Genomic DNA, 25,194 nt, shown 5'->3' on the forward strand with positions numbered 1-25,194 from the left:
AGAACCTCCGTCCTGAGCCAACTTCCTTAGCGGGATTCTCACCCTGCCAGGTAAGCTCCCTCTGTTACCAGGAGCTCCACAAAATGCAAGTAAGTTTCAATATTCACTTAGGAAAATAAAAATGAGCAGTAAGTCAGCTAGAAGCAAAAGGAACGGGACATTCAAAGGCTGTGCCCAAGGTCAGACAGAAGTAGCTTTGTAATTCTCCCTGTGTAGGGCTGCAGGCACCTGGCGCTGGAGGCCCGGCCTGGACGAGGCAGGGCTCGGGACGCGGCTGGAGGTGCTCGCCCGGCGGGGCGCTGAAGCGGGAGAAGGGCGCCCTCTGCCGGGGGTGAGGAAGATCAGTCCGCACGCGCGGTGCCTTGGTCCTGCAGCCTGTTCGAACCTCGCGCGTGGACATCCACTTCTTCCACGGGGAAAGTAGGAGGGTGGGGGCAGAAAAACCAAACTCCCGACAAGAAGGTGCTTTGCACAAGCATTTTGCTACCCCCTCCCTTCAGCCCCGAACCTCCCCCGGCACAAGTGAAAGGACTGTGGTCAATTGCAGATGCTGTCAGGAAGCCAGGTGCGTCCCCACTCCCCAGCCCTAAAATCCAAAGAAAGAAGAGATTGTTTGAGACGATCTGAAGAAAGGTCAGGTCCTAACAGATCCACGGGACCTTCTTTTTCACCTTCCTCGTCTTAGGTTCTGGAGCACGGGCGCTGAATCAGCTGAATGTGGCCTGGGCATCTGAAAGTAGTCCTGAGGGTCACCTCGCGGTGCAGCCCCCGGGACGACCCAGGACACCCTGGATACCCAGGCCGAGAGCCGGGACCAGCCGGCGCCTCCTCACTGCTGCTCGAGGGTAGGCAGGAGCACGCGGATCCCCGTGGGGGCTGAAGCGGGTCTCTGCTCCCCGCCCTGCGCAAGCTCCCGGCTCTGGTTGCTGGTCCACAAAATCGGGAGGCTGAATTAGACGGTCGGGTGGCCCCCAGCCTTATAGCTTCGAATTGTGTGGTCCTATTTTAGACCCAGACTTGTCCGCGAAGGGAAATGAAGAGCCGCGGAAGGCTTGGGGCGTGAACCAGAAAATAATGGGTGGGGACCGTCTAACCAGCTCCCTTCCCTAGAAGGGCGGAAACGGCTTTCGAAGCACCCGCGTTTCTCTTTATTTAATCTTGAGTGACACCTAGTGGCCCATCCGCCTCACCGTCACGGCGATGCTGGTTTCCCTGGGCTTTTCAGAAGGCGTGCTGGCCTGCCCATGGTTCTCTGCTAAAAGACTTTGGAGCCTAGGGTGCCGATGACGTTTCCTGGGACCTCCCGGAAGCACTTGCTGTCCCCTGTCAACAGCCCTGTACCTGCGATGCATGCAATTCTAATGAAAATGCCCTTTTCGTCTGGAGAGCTTGCTTGAGCACATCCTGAGCTCTCAGGCAGCAAATATAGAGTCGGGTGCTGTTCCGGGAGCTGGGCACACAGAGATGACCAAGGCTTGGTTTTCTGATCTCAAGAATCTCACAGCCCAGCTGGTGGGAAATGGACCAGTAAAAGAGTGTGTATTTGATGTTATGGGGTACAGGGGGTGGACCTAGCTCGGCCTAGAGGCATCAAGAAAGTCACCCTTAGGCTGGGCGCAGTGGCTCACGCTTGTAATCCCAGCACTTTGGGAGGCCGAGGCAGGCGGATCACGAGGTCAGGAGATCGAGATCACGGTGAAACCCCGTCTCTACTAAAAATACAAAAAAATTAGCCGGGCGTAGTGGCGGGCGCCTGTAGTCCCAGCTACTCGGAGAGGCTGAGGCAGGAGAATGGCGTGAACCCGGGAGGCGGAGCTTGCAGTGAGCCGAGATTGCGCCACTGCACTCCAGCCTGGGCGACAGAGCGAGACTCCGTCTCAAAAAAAAAAAAAAAGAAAGAAAGAAAGTCACCCTTGAGCTGAGTTTCGAAGATTAGGCAGAATTCTGAGATGACCCCTGAAGATTCTCAGCCCATGCCCCTCGCAGTGTACACACACCTTTGCGCAGTTATTCAATCAAACAATTTAGGTGCTTCTGTGAAGAGAATTTGCAGATGTAATTAAAGTTCCCAAATTAATTGATCTTAAGATCTGGAGATGATCCTGGGTGGGCCTAACCTAGCCAGGTGAACCTTTGAAAGGGACTGGATTGTCCTGGCAGAAGAGATTTGACAAGTGGCAAGAACTCATCATTGGCAAGATTTTCTTTGCTGGCTTTACAGATGAAAGGGGCCACGTGGCAAGGAATGCAGGCTGACTCTAGGAGCTCAGAACGACCCCTGCCTGACAGCCAGCAGAGAAACCAGCCTTCAGTCCTACCACCGCAAGAGCACTGAACTCTGCCAACAAGCAGGGAGTTTGGAAGGGATCCCCAAGCTGTATGAGACTTAGTCCCAGCTGACACCTTGATTTTATCTCTGTAGGAGCCTGAAGAGAGGACCCAGTCATGCTGCAGTCAGGCTTCTGACCTCCAGAACTATGAACTAATAAATGGGTGTTTTAAGCTGTTATGTTTGCAATGTGTTATGAAGTCACAGGAAACTGATACAGATGGTCATTTCAAAGAGGGGAACCACATGACAAATGCTCTAAGCCATAAAGAAGCAGAGAACTAAAGTCATTCAGAGAACTAAAGACATTCGGCATAGCTGGACCATGGGGAGCAAAGGAGATGGTAAGATGTACTCATGAGAACTTGGCTTTGGATCAGAGAGAATGTGCCCTTGGGCTAGTTAACTTAGCTCTCTGTGCCTCAGTTTTCCCAAAGGTAAAATGGAATCATAATCATAGTTAAAACATAGAGTTGTTATGTTAGTGGCCCATAGGCATATAGAAAGTTCAACACAGCCTTGGGATATAATAAGTGTTCCAAAAATGTTAGGTAGTAATTAATAGCTTTAGTAATTAATCATGTAGTTAATGGACTGGAATAAGGAGAGAGCAAGTCATGTGGTTCTTACAGAGTGGTCTGGGGACCATCTGCACTGGATGATTCCAACAGTGAGCTTATTAAAAAACCCACATGCCTGGATTGTACCTTGGTCTTACCGAATCAGACTCTCTGGGGGTACAGCCTAAGAATCTGCACTTTCAAGAAGCTTCCAAAGTGATCTTTGTGATAACCACCAAGCAAGAAATAGGAAGACTTGTAAGTAGGTCACTGTAGTAGTCCAGGCAGGAGTGGCTGATAAAATCAAGCAAGGCACTGGCAATGAGAACAGGGAGCGGGTGTGGCACTCTTTGAGGCAGGTGGTAACTACAGAACTGAGTAATCAGACAGGGGTGGTGGAAAGGAAGGAGGGCAGAGAATGAGGTGGAATCACTGTGGGGAGGTGAGTTCGGGGAGGATTGACTCAGATTGGATCATGAGAGTCCAGACATCTGTGGGGTATCCAAGTGGAATGTCACATAGACAGAAAGACTAAAACGTAGGAGGTACATTGGGGCTAAAAATACAACGTTAAATGTACATGAGTCAATGAAGTAATGGGATGATGCTGGCAAAATGGGAAGATGGTCAGGAACAGAACTTCAAATGTCCCAGTTTTGGCCAGGTGCGGTGGCTCACACCTGTAATCCCAGCACTTTGGGAGGCCCAGGCAGGCACTCACGTGAGGTCAGGAGTTAGAGACCAGCCTGGCCAACATGATGAAACCCTGTCTCTACTAAAAATACAAAAATTAGCTGGGCATGGTAGCACATGCCTGTAATCCCAGCTACTTGGGAGGCTGAGGCAGGAGAATCACTTGAACCCAGGAAGTGAAGGTTGCGGTGAGCCAAGGTCGTGCCAGTGCACTCCAGCCTGAGTGACATAGTGAGACTCTGCCTCAGAAAAAAGGTACCCATTTTGGGCACTGGGGGACCCAAGAGACTGAGAAAGAGCCACCAGAATGGTTGACTGGGTGTTGGGTGGACAGAAGTCCAAGGGGGTGGCCGTCAGCCAGCCTTGGAGGAGTTCAAATGGAAAAAGTCTGTGCACATGCCTGACACCTAGTCACCAGCAGATCAATGGTGGGCTCAGCAGGGCTCCTTTCAGTAGGATGAGGAAGGAGGGGGCCAGACTGCAGCCTGGGAATGCACAGAAGGCAAGGAAGTGGGGATTGTTCTTTAGCAATGTGGCTGTGAAAAAAGGAAAAAAATAGGGCAGGAATTAGAGATTCACACAGCCCTTCCCCTCCCATTCCATTGGTGCAAACCTAGACACGTGACTGAAAAACATGGCTGAGCCGGGCAGCCACGTGGTGCCTGCTGAACCTAGATTGTGGCGGAAGTGGAGGGGATAGGTAGGGATCGTGAGGCTCTCAGAGAAGGAAGGCGAGCCTAGGTGCTGAAGACCAGCGGTGCACCGATGTTTACAAGTGTAGGGCTGGACCACGAGGCCAAGGAGAAGCTGGGGTAGGGATGGGGTTTCTCTGTGGGGATGGAGGCATGGGGAGGATGGCGGTCAACGGGCCAAAGGATCACTGAGCTGTGTTGAGGGCCCAAATGGGGTTAGGGGATAAGAATCCTGTGTGGAGAAATGGTGCAACTTTGGGGAAATGTCCTCAATTATTCTTTGCCTCAGTTAACTCATCTGTACTGTCTTAGTCCATTTTCTGTTGCTTGTAACAGAATACCTGAAACTGGGTGACTTATAAATAGAAGGAATTTATTCTTACAGTTATGAAGGCTGAGAAGTCCAAGGTCGAGGGACCACATTTGCTGAGGGCGTCCTTGCTGCTGGGAACCCTCTGCAGCGTTCCAAGATGGTGCACAGCAGCACACGGCCAGGGGGCTGAGCGTGCTAGCTCAGGTCCCTCTTCCTCTTCTTAGAAAGCCACCGTCCCACTCCCAGGATAGCCCATTAATCCATTAACCCATAAATAAATTAATCCATTCCTGAGGCCCAAGCCCTCGTGACCCAATCACCTCAAGGCTCCACCTCTCAATACTGCCATGCTAGGGATTCAGTTTCAACATAAGCTTGGAGGAGACAAACATTCAAATCATAGTATGTGCCATGGAAATAATAGTAATGCCTCCCTAAGAACACCTTATCGAGGGTTCCCTGAGATGACATCCAAGTGACCGGCACATAGTAGCATTAACAAATGACAGCTACCAAGAGGATTATGGTTACTATTTTATAAGTCAGATAATGACATGTCTCTGTTCAGAACACCCTGGTCGCCTTCCATCTCACCCAAAGTGGAAGCCACAGTCCTTAACTATGAGCATGAGGTCATGCACAATCTGGCCTGACACTTACCTCTCCCTTGGTTCCCTCTGCTCCAGGCACCCTGACCTCAATGCTATTCACCAAACACATTCCTTTACCAGCAACACTCTTATCCTAGTTGGCTTTGCGGGTCATTCCTTCCCTTCCTTCAGGACTTTGCTCAGTGTCACCTCCTCAGTGAGACCTTCACTGATCTCCTCAGTTTCAATTTGAACCACTCTTGCCCCCTCCCCCAGGGCTTCTTGCCCCCTTCCCTGCTTTCTTGCACTTCCCACTGTGGCCATGCTCAGGGTTTCATTTATGTGCTTTCTATTGTCTGCCTTGCCTAATTAGAATGCTTTTTTTTTTTGCTCACTGAAGTATCCCTAAGCCCTGCAACAGTGCAGATAGTTGGCACTCAGCAAATCTCGGTCATGCACTAAAATCTTGGCTCAAATGTCCCCTCTTTTAGAGAGCCTCACCTGCCATTCTATCTAAAGTAGCCCCCCAATCACCCCCTATCCCCTGACTGCTTTGATTTTCTTCATGGAACCATACCTGGTATTATATATTTGTCTATTCACTCATTGCTTGTCTCCCCAGCTAGATGCAGCAAGGTCTTAGTTGAATTGACTGGTACATTCTAAGTGCCTATAATAACACCAGGTACAAACTAGGCACATGATACATATTTGCTGAATGATGGTGGTATCGTTGTTATTTACTGTTGTTATTAATAGTGGCATTAGAAAGCAGAAGATAAGGAGAAGTTGCTCCCTGAGAGTGGAGTGGGGCAGGGGAGGACTATCCTAAATGGATTGACCAGTGGAAGCTACAAGAAGGAACAAGAATACCTACTGGCTACTCTCAGGCCAATCCCCTCCTAGGCACCAAAAGCATAGACTACACCACAGGCAACAACCAGGGTGTTTCTTGCTCTATAAATATTTGCAAGGTGAATGCACAGAAACTTCTTGGAACTTTTGAAGGAGCATCATTAACACCAATATCTGATCAATTTGTTCTAAGACGTATAGGGCAGCACTCCACTTTTAAATTGCAATTCAGTAGCTAAGGCAAGCTCTGGGATCATGTGCTCAAGAGAGAAGAAATGAAGCAGAGCACAGACAACAGAATCACACTGCCTGGTTCAAATCTTGGCTTTGCCACCTACTTGAATAATGTCTCTGTGCCTCAGTTTCCTCATCTGTAAAATGAGGATAATATCTCATACAGTTGCTATAAGAGACACACACACACACACACACACACACACACACACACACACACACACACAAAGAAAACAGTGCCTGGCATGTGTCAAGGACTGTGAAAGTTCTGGAATTTTTACCCTACTTGCAAGCTCACAAGTTAGCCTGCCACATTTCATAGAAGATGGTGGGTGACGCGAGACCCCTGGTCAGAGGCAAAGGACTTTATTACTCACAGCAACAGCTATAGCAGTAACATCAGTATTTGTGCTAGTTCCCTGAGCTCAGTTCCCATGGAGTGACACAAAGGCATCACCGGCACATACAGTGGTCTGCATTACAGGAGGGGAACCCTGAGCTTAGGGAACCCAAATCTTTTATAATGGGCAGTAAGCATGGCTGCCCTTTGCTCCAGGAGAAGATACTATCTCTGTCTTCTAAGGCTGTTTGCTAATAAGCATCTTTGAAAAGATAACCCACAACAAAAAGTCAGTGCTCCTGCTCGTAAGATGTGCAGAAATATTAGCGATCCGTGGAGAATTGCCTCTCAAGAGCATGTGGTAAGAACTGTTATTATTACTATGGAAAAATGAACTTATACTACATAACTTTCTTCTGGTGCCTTTAAAATTGATAGAAATTAGAGCAAATCAGGACATGGACTAAGGAAAAGTTACAAAGACTAATGGCAAGTCAAGGAATCTGAGTTAACATTCGGTGACTAGACTCCCAAATGCGTTTCACAAATGGGTTTCCAGAAAATCTGCTGTCAGCAATTGATTATGATGTGGGGCAAATGAGTTTGCAATTTCATGATGAATAATCTATCACTCCCTATCTTAGAAACTCAGGCATTCCATCTTTTTTGACAGGCAGCATGTATATTCTATTGCCAGGAAGGAAGGCAGTTATCAAATTCCTAATTTTTCTCTTTGAAAAATTAACATTTAACTCAAACGTAAAATCTAGAGGAACACATAAGATCTTAATTACAAAGTGCAATCCAAGATTTGCACTAATTGATATGCTGATGAAAAATTCATTGAAATTCAGAGAAGAACCAAGAGGGAAAAAATTGGCCAGTGTTAACACTGAGTTCTATAAAATGTGTAAGTCTATCCAAATAGGCAGCTGCCTTTCTTGGATAATTAGAATTTCATCATTCATGATTATTTTATTTGTAAGACTTTTAGTTGCACATCCAAAACTATGCAGACAGAATATTTCTTTAAACTTTCTGATATCTAACAGTTAAATTATACTAGTATATGAGAGACTTTTAAAGGCTAGCTTAGTAACCTGAAATATGGGGGTTTTTTGGGTTTTTTTGTTTTTGTTTGTGTTTTTGTTTTTTTTAAGTGAGAGAAGCCATGTGCTTGATTCCTGGTTTTGGCATCACTAGCTATGACCTCCCCCAGGTTGCTTAAGCCCTTTGAGCCTGTTCCTCCTATCCAAATGGGGACAATAATAATGCATGAGGTTGTAGTAAGGAATGGCTATTGTTGTGAATCAGTTGCATGCCTTCCTTTTAGTCTTCATCACACCAGACCTGGTACTAGGTGGGGACTGAAATATGGTAACTGATTTGTTATTGATACAGCTGGGTTGATGAATAAGATAGTAAGTACTCAGGCTGAAAACTGGGCTTCCACCCTCCCCAAGCCCCCAGGTCCTGAGACCTGGGAGGATAGGGATTGTATCTGCAGACCCACACCCAGGCAGCCTCAGGGAGTATGCCAGGCTGCCCACCACCCCCCACCCCCGCCCCCATCCTCATCCTCATCCATGAGGATTAGGAAAGAGAGCAGCCAGTGTAGTGAGAGGGTAAGGAAGGCCTCTTGGATATCTGGAAGTAAGACTGGAGAGGGGCCTCAGCTTGAGGCAGGCAGCGTGGGTCCCTTTATGAGACCAGAGCTTTGCAGGGTGGATGAGGAAGGAGAATGGAGGGATAGGGTTGTGTTCCCCTGGCCCCACCAGACAATCTCACCAATCTCATAACTGCTTCCACTCAATGGAGAGCGATCATGGGGGCAGATGTTCCTTCTGACTCATGAAGTTTCCATTTCCTGAGCAACTGAGTAAAAGCTCCCCTCCCAGGCCTCTCTGAGTCATCCAGCCCCCATGTGGCCAGCCCCCGACATGGCCAGCCCCCTCCATGGCCATTGAAGTCTCTTTCCAGAGTGAAAATTTAGTCAATATCTCAGAGGGTAAAGTCCAGCCAGACACATGAGGCCTTCAGTGGCATGAACCCTGTTTCATTTCCCACATCACGTGCCCTTTGCCACACCACCATGCCACTCCCAGCCCACCACTCTCAACCCCAAACACGCCGTGCACCTGTTGTGGCCCAGCCCTCCCACCTAAAATGCCCTTGCCCCCTGTCCATTGGTCCACAGTACTCATCCTAAATTAGCTACTTTAAACACCACCTCTGCCTTGAACTGTCTCTGGCTCTCACCTCCCAAGGCTGGTTTGCTCCTTATCTCCTGGGGGTCCCACACCTTGGTTTCTCTAAGCATGCACGCAGATGCCAAATGTCAGGATTCAAATCCAGTACCTGTGTGACCTTAGGCAAGTTACATAAGTTCGCTGCTCAGTTTCCTTATTGGCAAAATAGGGATGACAATTGTACTGCATGGTGGTTATAAAGATTATACGAAAACACAAAAAACACTTAGAAATTGTACTTGGCCCATACTAATCGCTTTATAAGCGTTGGCTGTTATAATCATTATTACTATTATTTACCAACTTGGTGATTTTTCTACATCCTAATACCACTTGGACTATTACTTCCTTTAAATCAACTTCATCAGTCTCCTGAGCAGTGTCTGTGGAATTACAGGTTGGAAGGGCTAGTTATGTTTATATAATACAATTGAAAATAAAATACATAATGATCTAAATAAAACCTGATCATCTGAACTCCACCCCCACCATTCCTCACCATTATTTCCTCTCCAAGTACACTGGGAATGACATTGTTTTATGATGTTATTCAATCATTCATTCATCTGTCTGCGGAGATTATAAGTTGCATGAAGGCAGGCACCGAAGCTGGATTCATGTTTTACTCTGCAAACAGTTTACAAGTGCCCTAGACCAGGGGTCCCCAACTCCCAAGCCACGAACTGGTACCAGTTTGTGGCCTGTTAGGAACTGGACCACCCAGCAAGCGGTGAGTGCAGGTGAGCAAGCATTACTGCCTGAGCTCCGCCTCCTGTCAGCTCAGCTGCAGCATTAGATTCTCACAGAAGCCCAGACCCTATTGTGAACTGCTCATGTGAGGGATCTAGGTTATGCGCTCCTTATGAGAATCTAATCCCTGATCCCAAATCATCCCTCCCAACTCCCTCCCATTTGTGGGAAAACTGTCTTCCACAAAACCAGTCCCTGGTACCGAAAAGTTTGGGGACTGCTGTCCTAGACTCGTCACACACCCTTGATAACTGTTAGTGAAATGGATGAATGAATGTAGTTGATTGAAATGCATCAACCGATGTTCAGGAACCCAGAACATTCTACATGAAGGTCAGAAAATAATAAATTAAGATTTTCACAATAAACAAATTGTGAAATAAAATAGCAAATTAAGAACGGATGTGAGCTGCTGCCTCCCTCTTCCCACCTGTACCCCGGGACAATGAGAATGGCTTCCACTCTTAATTTTCCTCTCTTCTCTTTCAACAAACTAACCTCCTGGCTTTTTGACAGCAAGTTGAAGGGGTTTTTAAGATGGAATGAATCTTGCAGTTGTAATGAATCAGAAATTGGGGGAAAACATCAGATTTTAGCAGCAGCAGAATTCTCTTACTGTTTAAAAAGCACTTGTCCCTTAGGCTTGGAGAGATTAGAAGCTAATAATTTATACAGAAATCCAGCAAAGCCCTTCACAGAGTCCTATTGCTTGTCCCTGTCTTTTGAATGACAAGTAGGAAAATAGAGACTGATTTGAAAACCTAGGGCTATTTAACTAGAGCAGCAATAATTCTTCCATTAAAAACTAAGAAATGAGAAGGTAGGAATGGCCCAGACACCACAACAAAACAGATGTTGCTGGTGGAAGGCCACACCTTTTTCCAAATGAAACTCACCAGCCCTTCAAGTTGAGTTAGCTTTCTAACCCTCTGGACCTCAAATTGGCAAAAATATTTTTCCATGCTAGTTAAAATGCCCTCAAGCTACAGTCATTAGATTTGCTGGACAGTGGCATCATTCTGATGTTATCGGCTCTGTCTTCCTGTTTTCATGAATAATGTATAAGAAGCAGCTATTAGAAATGGATTCCTCCATGGCTGACAGTATCGCCACCAGACAAGCCCCTGGATTCTCAGTCATTTCATCTGTAGCTCTAACAGATCTCCCTCCTTTCCCGCTCACTGCTTTCTGCCTGCCTGTCATGGACGGAGACTCTTCCAAAGACTTCTTCTGCTGCTGCTCGAACCCCTGACAGGTCAGGTGCAGGAGCCGGAGTGAGTGCTTTTGGGTTCCTGCCCCATGGCAGCGTCTAGGGGTGGGTGTCTGCGACTCCCAAAGCCCAAGTGGGCACGTGTTACACTGTGCTCTTTCAGCCTTGCCATCCACAGACGGCTGATGTATTTACCGGCTCAATGGGCACTCTGCCTTTTCACAAGGGCAGTGGGCCAGTGTGACAGCTTTCTGTATCCATCCAGAGCTCTTGCCCTGTGTCCTGGAAGAATCAAGTCACACACGGACTTGAAGGATGAATGTGGGGTTTTATTGAGTGGTGGAGGTGGCTCTTAGTGGGATGGATGGGGAGCTGGAAGGGGGATGGAGTGGGAAGATAGCCTTCCCCTGGAGTTTTGGCTGTCTGGTGGCCGAACTCCTCTCTGACCGCCCCCAGCTGGACTCCTCTTGGCGTTCAGATGCTCCTTCTCTTTTCTCTTTCTCTGCCACACTGTTGTGCTGTTTGCAGCGAGCTGAGATTGTGCCACTGCACTGCAGCCCTGGCGACAGAGTGAAACTCTGTCTCGGGAAAAAAAGAAAAGAAAAAGAAAGAAGGGCCGGGCACAGTGGCTCACGCTTGTAATCCCAGCACTTTGGGAGGCCAAGGCGGGCGGATCACGAGGTCAGGAGATCGAGACCACGGTGAAACCCCGTCTCTACTAAAAATACAAAAAAATTAGCCGGGCATGGTGGCGGGCGCCTGTAGTCCCAGCTACTCGGAGAGGCTGAGGCAGGAGAATGGCGTGAACCTGGGAGGCGGAGCTCGCAGCGAGCCGAGTTTGCGCCACTGCACTCCAGCCTGGGCGACAGAGTGAGACTCCGTCTCAAAAAAAAAAAAAAGAAAAGAAAAAAAAGAAAAGAAAAGCACAATGCATGCAATGAGCCTCTATTGTTCTGGGTCCCAGTTGAAAACTTGAAAACATTCTGACCACTCAATATGAGAATGATTAAATAAACAATGGTATACACAATATTGGAGTGTCATATGATCATTAAAGGTGATGTTTCTTCAGACTAATGATCTTGGAAATGTCTCTTGATGGAACATTAATTTTCAAGACAATACAAAATTCATCATAAAGCATGATCTAAATTGTATTTGGAAAAATGTATATGCAAATAAAAAGGCTAGAAGCAAATTCAGCAAAATATTAACAGGCTATCTATTAGTGACACTATTGCTAGTTTTTATCTCCTTTTTATACTACTCCATTTCTCCCAAAATGTGCTAACTTAATAAATAATTAGTGAGTTGATTTAATTGAACTAAAATTCAAGCACTTATTAAACACGAGGCATCACTAGCAATTTAATGATAGGCAGAACATAAACGTGGTCTCTGTCCTGAAAAATTGTTTTTATAGTTTTTTTTTTTTTAATTTATTTTAAAAAGCAAGATAGGCCAAACATGGTGGCTCATGCCTATAATCCCAGTACTTTGGGAAGTCAAGGCAGGAGGATTGCTTGAGCCCAGGAGTTTGAGACCAGCCTGGGCAATATAATGGGACCCCATCTCTACAAAAAATTTAAAAATTAGCTGATCGTAGTGGCGCACACCTGTAATTCCACCTACAGGAGCCTGAGGTAGAAGGCTCGCTTAAGCCCAGGAGGTCAAGGATATAGTGAGTCATGATCATGCCACTGCACTCTAGCCTGGGTGACAGGACAAGACCCTCTCTCCAAAAAAAAAAAAAAAAAAAAAAAGGGAAGAAAGAATATTCATCATCACTCCTAGAAAACAAATTCTCTCCAGGGTAAGTGTTATCTAGCAGCATCTTGAAGTGTCACCCACCGAGAGTGCCAAGGACTGAACCTTGGTGAATATCCATTTGTCATTTCTGCCCAAAGCGAGATGCTTGGAACAAGGACTCTTTCCTGGCAGTGACACAAAACTCCCCCCTCTATCACCCTAGAGTAGAAAGCCCCTTGTACCACTTACTTTATAAAATTCAGTCCCCACCTTCCTGCATGCTTACAGTCACTTCATTTCCAGCCGTCCTGAGGGTACATTTCCAAGGATTCTCTCCTGGGAATCAGCCCTCAAGGATTCTAGATGGAAATGCCACGTCCCCACGTTTCTGAAACTGGGCTCCACTACTTGCTGGTTCCTAACTGTACCCAAAGCAGGAGCTTGTGATTAAACCACAGACAAAGCACCAGCCTGAGCAAGCAAGAAAACAGCAGGAGCCCAAGGACTCCTGTGAGCTAAGAGTCTGATTGTTTTCATGCAAATTGTTTTTAGCAGTAGGGAGATAACAGGCAAATAAAATATGGGAGATAGGCAGAGATTTTTCTAAACCAGTGGTGGGGGCCGGGGAGTTCTTTCATAAAATCCCAGTGCGTCCTTAACAGTTAAGCTGTAAAGTTCCCATATTTCTTATCGAGTGGAATAAAATTTGTCTCTCTCAGGGCTCCTCCTGCTCCTCCTCTCCCAGCCCAGCACAATCAATGTCTCTTTCCCCTTCTCTAACGTTCCATCTTAGCCTTGACTGAAGAGTCTTTTTCAGAATGGCAGTGCTTTCCAGTGATGAAAAGCATATTATCAGAGGACGATTTTAAGTGGTAGACAAAATGAGCAATATTTATTCTACTAGCTGTCTATTTATTTTAATGCACTTAGAGAAAAATCTGTCTAGCACATGAAACCTATGATTTTATTATAGGCTATGTCAGTCTAAGTTTTTAAAAGGGAATTAATATAGAGCCAATAAAGAGAAAAGTATTCAGTAAATCATGATATGCATGGTAAGCAAACGTAGGAAGAAACTGTGATGTGGGGTCTACGTGCATGATATTTGGAAAATATGAGTAGGAATTCCACAACAAATCCAACTCAGCTCCTGGGGAAGGGCCCCAAAAATCAGATGGTTCATTGCCGTAACTCAGATGTAGACATTTCCATTTAATTCTGGATCATAAATAAGTCTTTACAGTTCTGAATCCTGGAACCTCCTGAAGTCTAAGATCTGAGTCTTCAAGCTGATAGACTTGGCCTTCAGTAGGGAGAGGTGTTTTGTTTTTAAAATCAGGAAATTTCACATAAAAATGCAGGTTTCTTGTTCTCTTTAAAAATTAAAGATCTGGAAAACCGGGTCTACATCTCTGAGTGGCAATAATCAGGTGACCATAGGCCACAGGAGTGGCTATTCTCTGATACTAGGGCCTACCCCTGCACTTCTGTGACTGGGGCTGCCTCGGAGACAAAGGCTAGAAAGGGAGTTCCTCCTTTTCTAAGATTTCTCGGCCCTTTCTCCACCTTCTCTTTCTTCTCTCTTCCCTCGCAATCCCTCCTCACCCATACACGTACACACACACTCATAAACACGTACATACCTCCAGGAGATGAAGACAGCTTCTGTCTTCCCTCACTAATTCCCATAGTTTATGTGCCTCACTGCTGGCCCAAATTCACTGGTAATTCCCAGGTTGATTATTTATTGCCTTTTAGCTATTTGATTGGCAGAAGATCATATGAAACCACTTAATATGTTATTTTTGTGTAGGACGTGAGATAGGGGTAAAGATTCCATTTTCTCCCTAATTAGTAGATCATAAAGAATAGAGAGTAGAGAGACAACAGACACATGAATTGGAGTCAGAGTGTTTGAATTTGAATCCTAGTTTTCTCATTTCCTGGCTATGTGATGATCATGGGCAAGTCATTTGGCTTCTCTGCACCGTAATTTCCTCATCTGTAAAACCAGGATGACAGTATCTATTGAATAGGATTGTTGTAAAGATGAAATCAGTGAACATATATAAAGTGCTTAGACTAGAGCCTGGTATAGAATAAGGGTTATACAAAGGTGGCCTATTATATGAGTAATAGTCTTCCATTCTACAAACTACCACTGGAATAAACTTTAACTCTGCACCTTGAAATTATTATATCAGTTGTGTTTCTTTACCCAGCATGATTTATTTAAGGCAAATAAGTGCCAGGCACTGCATAGGGCACTAGAAATATAAAAAATAAGAAAATGTCCTTGCTCTTCAAAGAGCTTCCTATCCCTAATGTATTTGGAATTTGAAGTTAAATTAAGAAAACAACATATGATCATGTTTAAATAAGGATAAGATTAAACTAAGCAAAAATCATATGACAATTGTTAAAATTAATATGAGTCTTAAGGAGAACAAAGAATTAGAATCATTTCAGATTCAGTCCACAAAAATCAATCTTCCAAAGAGTTGGGACAAGATGAAATTTTGAAAGATACCCTCAGGGCCGGGCGCAGTGGCTCACATCTGTAATCCCAGCACTTTGGGAGACTGAAGCAGGTGGATCGCTTGAGGTCAGGAGTTGGAGACCAGCCTGGCCAATATGGCAAAAACCTGTCTTTACTGAAAATACAAACATTAGTCAGGTGTGGTGGCACGTGCCTGTAGTCCCAGTTACTCCGGAGGCTGAGACAGGAGAATCACTTGAACCTGTGAGGTGGAGGTTGCAGTGAGCCAAGCTTGCACCACTGCACTCCAGCCTGGGTGACAGAGCGAGACTCCGTCTCAAAAAATAAAAAAGAAAAGAAAAGCAAAAGAAAGATACCCTTTAGTAAGAAGCAAAGTCTTGAACTTTTGACCAGAAGAATGAGGGCCAGAGGAAACTGACGGAGGCTTTCAGAAGATCACCGAGGGTGAGTTACACACACACACACACACACACACACATCATGTTTGAGGGAACACAGGCTGTAATGGGAACTAGGAGAATCAATTCAGGGTTCAGAACAGGTAGAATCTGTTCAGTTCTCTTTGTGATTTTAAGTCTCTTGAATTCGCTCTGCTTAAGCATTCCTATTACAACAGAGGCATACTATACTTTTGTAATTTACTTTTAAGTACTTTTGCAAAATCAGGATGATACGATGCATCTGCCTGGTGGTCAATTAACACACTATCAGGAATTCACATTCAAGGAGGTCAGCGAGGTCAGCTAGCATTATATCAGAGAGGGCCAACTCCAGAGGCAGTACTTCTCAATCAACAGCTGATGATTTCTTAATTAGCACTCATCACTTTCTGGCCGTTGGCTTAGGGAATTTTTAATTGCATGATGCCTGCTTAAGGGCACAGAATCCTGCCTCAGAAGGTTTGCGATCTTTTATCCAGGTGGATCAGAGCACAGCAAAGGACAGAGAGCTGGAACTTCATCAGACCTACAAAACTGCTTGATGCCTGTGTGGCTAAAGAATTTCTCTTTAGGCCGGGCACTATGGCTCACACCTATAATCCCAGCACTTTGGCAGGCCAAGGCAGGAAGGTCACCGGAACCCAGGAGTTTGAGACCAGCCTAGACAAGATGGTGAGCCCTCGTCTCTATTAAAAATCAATCAATCAATAAATTAGCCAGGTGTGCTGGTAGCGCATGCCTGTAGTCCTAGCTACTCAATAGGCTGAGATGGGAGGATTGCTTGAGCCCAGAAGGTCAAGGCTGCAGTGAGCCATGATTGCACCACTGCACTTCAAGCTGGGCAACAGAGCAAGACCCTGCCTCTAAAAAAGTAAAATATATAAATAAAATAAAAATTTTTAAAAAAGAATTTATGTTTACAACTGGAAGCATGGCAGAATTTGGCTTGAACCTTACCTTTTGTTCAATGAGGATGTGAGGTTTAGGGGAAGAGATAACCCTCATCCCTCATGTTCTCTACTGGCTGCTGTTATCCTCCAAAAAGAACCTACATGTAGTGCGTGACCAAAGTGGCCCAGGTCAATTCCCAAGAAGGGGTGGGACTCCAGGCTCCAGGGCCCTGCCCACCTCTGGCCTTCGATTCTCTGGTGATTCTCTTCCCACCCAGCCCTAACGGGCAGGACCTGCAAGACTCACAGATGTGACAGTAGCTGGCAGAGGTTGGCTGGCATCCTTAGAGAGCTGATATGTGAAGGGAATCTCTCAATGGTCTTAATTTGGTTTTGAAATATTTTCCATTTGACCCTGGCTATTCCCAAGGTCCGGGGAAGGTCCTCACTAACCTAAGTGCCACCAGAAAGTCCTGTCCAGGGCTCCCATAGTCCAGCTTTACACAGAGAGAGACTCCCACCACTGCCTCTTGGTTCACCTCCTGCTGAATCAGAGAGAGGGGTTGGGGCTGGGAGCAGTTGCAGGCCGGGAAGAAGAGTGAAACAGCCTAGCTGGCCCAGCCTCCAGGTGCACTGGCATTAGAACACTGAGAACAGACTGAAATCTGGATACACTGTGGGAAAAAATCAGCCTGTCCACCCCTAATAAGGCCTGGAGCAGTGCTGGCCAAAAGAGCTTTCTAGCACCGGCAACCACGGTAGCCACTAGTCACACGCAGCCAGTGAGCATTCAAAATGTGACTGGTAGGAAGCAGGAGATGAATTTCAAATTGCATTTCATTTTAATTTATTTACATTACATTAAATAGCCACATGAGACTAATGGTTACTGTAGTGGACAGCACAGGCCTAGAGCCTGGTTTTTCTCCCTATTCTCTCAGGACCTTCTCTTAATTCTCAAATAGTCTGATCTATGGCCAGCCCCCTTTTTTTCTTTCTTCCTCTTTCTTTCTTTTCCCTCCCTCCCTCCCTTCCTTCCTTCCTCCCCCCATTCCTCCCTTCCTCCCTTCCTCCCCCCATTCCTCCCTTCCTCTCTTCCTCCCTTCCTTCCTTCCTTTCTTCCTGGTCTCATTCTGTCAACCAGGCTGGAGTACAGTGGCATGATCATAGTTCACTGCAGCCTCAGCCTGCTGGGCTCAGATGATCTTCCCATCTCAGCCACCTGAGTAGCTAGGACTGTAAGTGCATATCACCATTCCAAGCTAATAATTTTTAAGGGGGTGTTAAATCATTGGTTTTTTTTAATTTTAAAATTTTAATTGTTGGGGGTACATGGTAGGTGTATATATTTGTGGGGTACATAAGATGTTTTGATACAGGCATGCAATGGGAAATAAGCACATCATGCAGAAGGGGGTATCCATCCCCTCAAGCATTTATTCTTTCAGTTACAAACAATCCAATTACACTCTTTACAGTGGTTTTTTTTTTTTTTCTTTTTGAGACAGGGTCTCACTATGGCACCCAGGCTGGAATGCAGTAATATGATCACAGCTCATTGCAGCCTCTACCTCCCAGGTTCAAGTGATCCTCCCAGCCCAGCCTCCCAAGTAGCTGGGACCACAGGCATGGACCACATGCCCGGCTAATTTTTTTATGATTTGTGGGGATCTCACTATGTTGCCCAGGCTGGTCTCAAACTCCTAGGCTCAAGTGAGCTGCCCACCTCTGACCTCCCAAAGTGCTAAGATTACAGGCATGAGCCACCACACCTGGCCTCCAATATCTTGTTTTGACCTTAGATCCCTGACTCCCTCTCCTTTCTTCAACTCTCTGGAATATTCTGGCTTGGGTGGTTCAAAAGAAGGAAACCAATGCTTCCCAAATGTTTCCCCATTAGGGATGGATAAGGTGTCAGGCTACCAGAAAATAGGGTCTTTAATGGCACACGGGACTCAGAATGCACACGCCCCATTTGGAACTAATACATCCAATGGTGCTATTCAAAGTAATCATAATAATGCACTATACTCTGCTTGTATATGTGTATGGATACATCATCACAACGCATCCTGCATGTAAAGTGACTGGAACAATAATTAGGCTTCTCATTTTAAAAATTAGAAAACCAAAGTCAGCTTAGCTAAGAAAATCGCATTGCAGAGAATGATAGAGCTGGGACCAGCACCAGGTGTTCTGACTCCTAACTTCTCCTGGAATATTTGAGTCAGCCCTGATTAGAGAGGAAACATGACAGAAGAAGAGAGCAGACCATAATCACCCCCAATAGACTGGCCATGTCTCCAACAAGGCTCTTTTCTTTCAGGCCTGCAGGGAGTCATTGTGGAGACAGTGCACAGTATATTATTTCCTAGCATTGTGGAAGCTGGAATGTGTTAGGGAATTGAAGCAGTATCTGTCTTCCAGAGCTCTAATGGGCCATCCTGATCCTTCTTGCATTCTAACTGTATTTGTAGGGATCTTGTCAATGAATTTCCTTCTCACAGGATCTCTGCTCTTTGCACAATTCAGAGGTGCCTTCTTATTTAATACAATATACAACACCGTGGTATTACTCTAATGGATGTTCTAAACGGAACAAGCCAAGCCTTTTTTTCCTTATGCTCCAGTTAAATTTGTTTTCATATTATTTTTCTGGATCCCCCAATTAAGCATATGTCAGATTTTTTTATTTTATTTTTCTGGATCCTCCGATTTTTTATTTTGTTATTTTTCTGGATCCTCCGATTATTTATTTTTCTGGATCCTCTGATTTTTTTTTATTATTTATTTATTATTTTTCTGGATCCTCTGATTTTTTTATTTATTATTTCTTATTTTTCTGGATCCTCTGATTATTTATTATTTTTCTGGATCCTCCGATTAAGCACATGTCAGACTAATGGTTCCAAATTTTGGCTGCATATCTGAATTCGTGGCACTTTATTTTAGTTTAATTAATTAATTTTGAGACAGGGTCTCACTCTGTCGCCCAGCTTGGAGTGCAGTGGCTCACTGCAACTTCCACCTCCTGGGTTCAAGCAATCCTCCCACCTCAGTCTCTTGAGTAGCTGGGACTATAGGCGTGGACCACCATGCCCACCTTTGTTTTTTTTTTTCCCCTGGTGGAAACAGGGTTTCATCATCTTTCCAGGCTGGTGTCGAACTCCTGGGCTCAAGTGATCCTCCTGCCTCGGCCTCCCAAAGTGCTGGGATCATAGGCATGAACCACCACGCCCTGCCCTCATGGCACTTTAAAGAAAATACACATTCCAGGCCGGGCGCAGTGGCTCATGTCTGTAATCCCAGCACTTTGGGAGGCCCAGGCAGGTGATCACTTGAGGTTGGGAGTTAGAGACCAGCCTGGCCAACATGGTGAAACCCCATACTAAAAACACAAAAATTAGCCAGTTGGGGTGGCGGGCACCTATAATCCCAGCTGCTTGGGAGGCTAAGGCAGGAGAATTGCTTGACCCTGGGAGGCGGAGGTTGCAATGAATCGAGATCGCACCACTGCACTCTAGCCTGGGCGATAAGAGTGAGACTCCGTTTCAAAAAATAAGAAAGAAAAATACACATTCCAGGTTCTATCCCTTGAAGAGCTGGGACTGAGCCTGGGCATCCGCATTTTTCAAAGTTCCCCCACATGATTTCAGTGCTAAGAGCTGAGACTCATGGAATATTGGACCAAAGAATCAAGAGACCCACATTCTGGTTCCTGACTTTTCTACACACTAGCCTCCCTGAGCCTGTTTCCCATTCTGTAAAATGGAGAGATAAGAGCCCTGTCCTCCTTTCGTGAGTTTAAAGCATGAGAACTTGTGTGAAAGAATTTTGACAAGGAACTTCTATATTTATGGTGGGAGGGATCTGGTGACCAGCAGTCAGACACCACCTGCAAACAGGCCTGGGATCTGGTCACTTGGTGACATTTCCACTGGGTTCTCATGGTCTGCTTGCCTCCATCACACTATGCTAAAAATGGGTAGAGAGTGGGTGGAGCTCAGAATACTTTAACTCCAGTGTAATAGTGTGGGCAGCTTCCACTTAGTTAGGTAATTCTGGACAAATGGAAGCTTGTCTGCATGCAGCTATATTTATTTCCAAAATAACTGGTGAGATTCCCCCATGAATTTGAGAACATTCATTTTTGTTTTACCTGTTTTGAGACCTTTAGGCCATGAGATTAGAAAGCCCCAGGCATGATCAGGAGGCAGGAGTACACAGGTCGTCTATTCCCAACCTCAGAGCTAATGCTCAGGGTAAATCCACAGCCATTTGATGTAGGGACATTTTAATTTGAGAAATCAAATGCAGGAAAGATATTACCTTACTGTTCATTTCAAGCATCTCACACACATCATTAAATGCCCCAAACCAGGCTACTATTGAACCTTAGCCATGTACAAATTACATATTTACCCAAATACCCCAACATGCTAACAATCCTTTCTTTTGAAACGTCCTGGTTTAACCGATCTGACAAACAGATCCTTCATTTCTGTTCATTCTATTTTGTTCATTCAGTGTACCACAAGTTGACCATAGCAAGATGAGAAATGCATTAAGGATCATGATTTTGCAAAGCATTAATAAGGATACTGGGACAAAGAAGTTAAGCTTTTGATGGCCCTGATATAACTATTTCAAACTTCTCTATTTCAAACTGACTTCTGCACAAAGGCACCACATCTAAAGGACTATCATTGATAGTAAACACAGTTAGTTTGTATATTTATTGTGATAGTTTTCTGGCAGATGATAGTCGTGTGTCTTATTCTAATAAATCAGCCCATGACAACAATTTTCCAACAGAAGTAAGCCAAGTGTCTTGAAGAAGGGGTGGGAGTGTGCCTTTTGTAATTCACACACAGGGGCAGTTTGGGCTACATGCAACCCAGAAAGGATTGTTAGCATGCTGGGGTATTTGAGTAAATACATAATTTGTACGTGGTTAAGGTTCAATAGTAGCCTGGTTTGGGGCATTTAATGGTGTGTGTGAGATGCTTGAAATGAACAGTAAGGTAATATCTTTCCTGCATTTGATTTCACAAATTAAAATGTCCCTACATCAAATGGCTGTGGATTTACGCTGTCCACTGATCTCTTCCCTGGTCATCCCTGATCTGGGGACAAGTCTTCTGTCAAAGAAGGGCTGAGTGAGCAGCAGCTGGGCTTTCCCTCTCCGCCCTCTCCAGGGCAGGCCCCCTGTGGTCTGCCAGCCACAGCATAAAAGTGGAAGTAGTAGTCTGGCTTCTTATTGGTCAGTTTGAGGTGAGGAGCTTTGTGAGGTTGTTGTTGTTTTTTTGTTTTTTTTTTTTTTTTTTGGAGATGGAGTCTTACTCTGTCACCCAGGCTGGAGTGCAGTGGCGCGATCTCGGCTCACTGCATCTTCTACCTCTCGGGTTCAAGCGATTCTCATGCCTCAGCCTCAGGAGTAGCTGGGATTACAGATACCTACCACCACACCTGACTAATTTTTATATTTTTAGTATAGAGGTGATTTCACCATGTTGGCCAGCCTGGTCTCGAACTTCTGACCTCAAGTGATCCACCTGCCTCGGCCTCCCAAAGTGCTGGGATTACAGGCATGAGCCACCACGCCCAGCCAGAGCTATTTTTTTCTACATTACACTTTGAGAACAAAAAACTTCCCCTCCCCTCTCTCTCTGTCTTCCTTCCCTGAGCTCTGTTTGTGTTGTCCCTACTAATCCCAGGACATCTACTGTGGAGTTGGAGCTCTTTCTTCATTTTTTCCTTTTCTCCACTTCGGGTCTTAACTTTAAAAACATCTGGGTTATTCCTATACCCGGCCCTGGGTGTCTGAACCTGTTCAGGGAGGTTAGGGTACTGTCGATTGCCCCAGACTCTGAGGTTTGGGCAAGTACTTCCTGCCACCCTAGAAGTTTCAAAAAAAAAAAAAAAAAAGAAGTGTTTCTTAGTAAAAGGGCAGTGAATTCTCAAATTCTATAGTTTGCCTTCCTCCACTTTCATATCTCAGCTGCTATCAGGGTAACTTTACCCTACTTTCTCACCCCTGTCTCTGTAAGCCTGATGAAAATCAGGAAGTATATAGTGATGTAGGTAGGGGTGGCTGAACATTCTCTGGAGATGGGACACACAAACTTTAGGATCCTAGAAGAAGCTATCAGAGGATCCAGTGTTAAATTACAAAGTTTGGAGTAGCGCCACTTTTCTAAGTGCTGGTGTGTTTTCAAAAGGCAAGTATCTTGTAGACCAAGAGGATGCCATGCTGCCTTGAAGTGACCTTGGGTATAATGGAAACCCTGATACATTCAGTTATTCCATTTGTTTACAATGGGTATACTTTTATTCATTCATTTTCTGCAACAGGTACAGTTTCATTTCATTCATTAAGCATTTGGTATGTGCCAGGCAATTTGCTAGGAGTTGAGGATAATCAGTAAACACAACCAGCCTTCGTGGAGTGAACAGGCTAGTGGTGGAGACATTCACTAGCTAGATAAACTATTGCTATGCAATTACACACAGTGTTAAGTGTTCTAAAAAGAAACACTGTGTGGAAAGAGGGAATAATATAGGGGACGTGACTTTCGACTGTGAGTGAGGGAAAGCATGTCTGAGCTGGGCTTTTAAGCTGAGACCTGCAGGATGAGAGGGAGCCAGCCACGGGAGCCAGCCTGCGGAAGGTTGCGCCAGGCAGCAGCAACAGTCATACAAAGACTAAGACATGAAAACTCTAGAACATAAGTTTCGACCCTTCTCCTTTTTCCCAGCTCCTAAGGTTTCGCTTCATCCTGGCTTCTTTGTTATTTCCACTAGTAAAGTACGAGAAGCACTCAGCACCACACCTGGCATAACTAACACTTCTCATGTGCCAGGTGCTACTGGAAGTGTGTTATGTGCATTAACTCATTTAATCCTCATAACCACGCAAGGATGGAGGGTCTATTCATGTCCCTATTTCACAGATGAAGAAACTGCACAAGTCACTATGCAATAGTGGTCACGATTATTATTGGAATTAGTAATTTCATCAATAATAGCATAATGACCATTTTCAGACTTCTGGCAGACTTAATTTTGTTTATTTCTGACCTTTACACTGCTCATTGAGAGCCTCTTTAGTAGACTTCTTCTGTGTTCTTTGCAAATTTTAAAAGCTTGTTTCTTTTAAAAAATCCATTATTCATGTTATTGGTGGAAAACTTTTTTAACACTACTGGTCAGGCTTTATAGAAAAATCCCTTTCTGTATCCTCCCTCATCAGCAATGCTTCTCTGAATTCCCTTCAATTCAGCAAAGGTTTATTGAGAACCTACTAATTGCCTGGCATGACTCTGGAAATGCCAGCTCCAAAAATTCAAAATCAAGGAAAAAAACACACAAATAGCTGTAATAGAGTAAGATATAGGCTCTGCTTGTCTTATAATCAAAATACAAATGCAAGTGATTGGGAAAAAGTATGATCTCGAGTCAAGTAGACAGCTACCCAGAAGGTGTTTTCTTAGCCTTACATTTTTGTTGTTGTTTAAATAAGTATGTAAGTAGTCAAAAGCCTTTTCTTTTTTTTTTTTTTTTTTTTTTTTGAGACGGAGTCTTGCTCTGTCGCGCAGGCTGGAGTGCAGTGGCACGATCTCGGCTCACTGCAAGCTCCACCTCCCAGGTTCATGCCATTCTCCTGCCTCAGCCTCTCCGAGTAGCTGGGACTACAGGAGCCCGCCACCACGCCCGGCTAATTTTTTTGTATTTTTAGTAGAGACGAGGTTTCACTGTGGTCTCGATCTCCTGACCTCGTGATCCGCCCGCCTCGGCCTCCCAAAGTGCTGGGATTAAAAGCGTGAGCCACCGCGCCCAGCCAAGTCTTTTCAATATGAAGATATGATAGCTCCATATTTTATAATGTGTTGCCCTCATAAATTTGGTCTGAGAATTGTTTTGTTTTGTTTTGTTTTTTCCAAATCCCCCAGTTTTTTCACTAATGGCCTACTGTTTAGATGTAGATTTTTCTATTGTTGAATGAATTTTACCTTTTTTTTCCTTTTAATTTACAGGTATGAAAGCTAATCTTTGAAGACACACTTAATCAGCGAAATGGTGATTGTTGAAGGAGAATTGTTGCCTGATGCGCTAATTTCTAAGTTAAAGAGGAACATCATTTTTGCAACAATAAAGTAGTGATCTGCCCTTCCACGCCGTGTTAAGACACTTCCCACAATTCCTCCACCCTTCTCATTTAGGTAAGTACTAAAATAAACAGGAAAGGGGAACTGTACCTCTTATCCCTATGCAATCGGCCCAGTGAATTGATTTCAACTTTGCATTTATGAGAAGAAAAAAAAAGATGACTTCCTTATTTGTATTTTAGTGGGCACAAAATTCCCCTTCCAGAGAGGCCTGTCTTTATCCCTCAGCCATTTTCAAAGAGCACTTTCATGCAAAGAGCAAACAGCTTCTCTAGGCGGAGAGTTTGAATTTCCCCTTCCTGAACCATTTCCTATATCTGAACTGCCCACATCTTATGGGGCAAGAACATCACAAGAGGATGTAAAGGATCCAACAAGCTACTAACTCAGCAGAAAACACAATAATGCCAGTCTTAGAGAACTACGTGCTAGGGAGAGTTCATGGCAATGAATTCAATAAAGGTCTTTTCCAACCAGCAGCCTAATAGGATCCTTTCTCTCTTCTTGTTGTTGAACTTATCTATCTAAGAACACATTTTTTTAAAGATGCATGATATAAATTGTGATTTAATTGCTTGAATAGGTGGGACATGACCTCCTAGAGCTGTGTACATCAATGTCAAGAAAACACG

The 25,194-nt window shown here is 44.9% G+C and overlaps 1 long non-coding RNA gene across 1 annotated transcript; it reads left to right on the plus strand.

Moving 5' to 3' along the window:
- The first annotated feature begins 724 nt into the window (after positions 1–724).
- Positions 725–25,108, plus strand: LOC129460439 (uncharacterized). Its single transcript, XR_008650225.2, has 3 exons — positions 725–845; positions 2,423–2,673; positions 24,431–25,108. It is a non-coding gene; the product is annotated as an uncharacterized lncRNA (long non-coding RNA).
- Positions 25,109–25,194: the final 86 nt, after the last annotated feature.

The sequence above is a fragment of the Symphalangus syndactylus genome, chromosome 13 (assembly GCF_028878055.3).
Source record: "Symphalangus syndactylus isolate Jambi chromosome 13, NHGRI_mSymSyn1-v2.1_pri, whole genome shotgun sequence".
NCBI classification, from domain to species: domain Eukaryota; kingdom Metazoa; phylum Chordata; class Mammalia; order Primates; family Hylobatidae; genus Symphalangus; species Symphalangus syndactylus.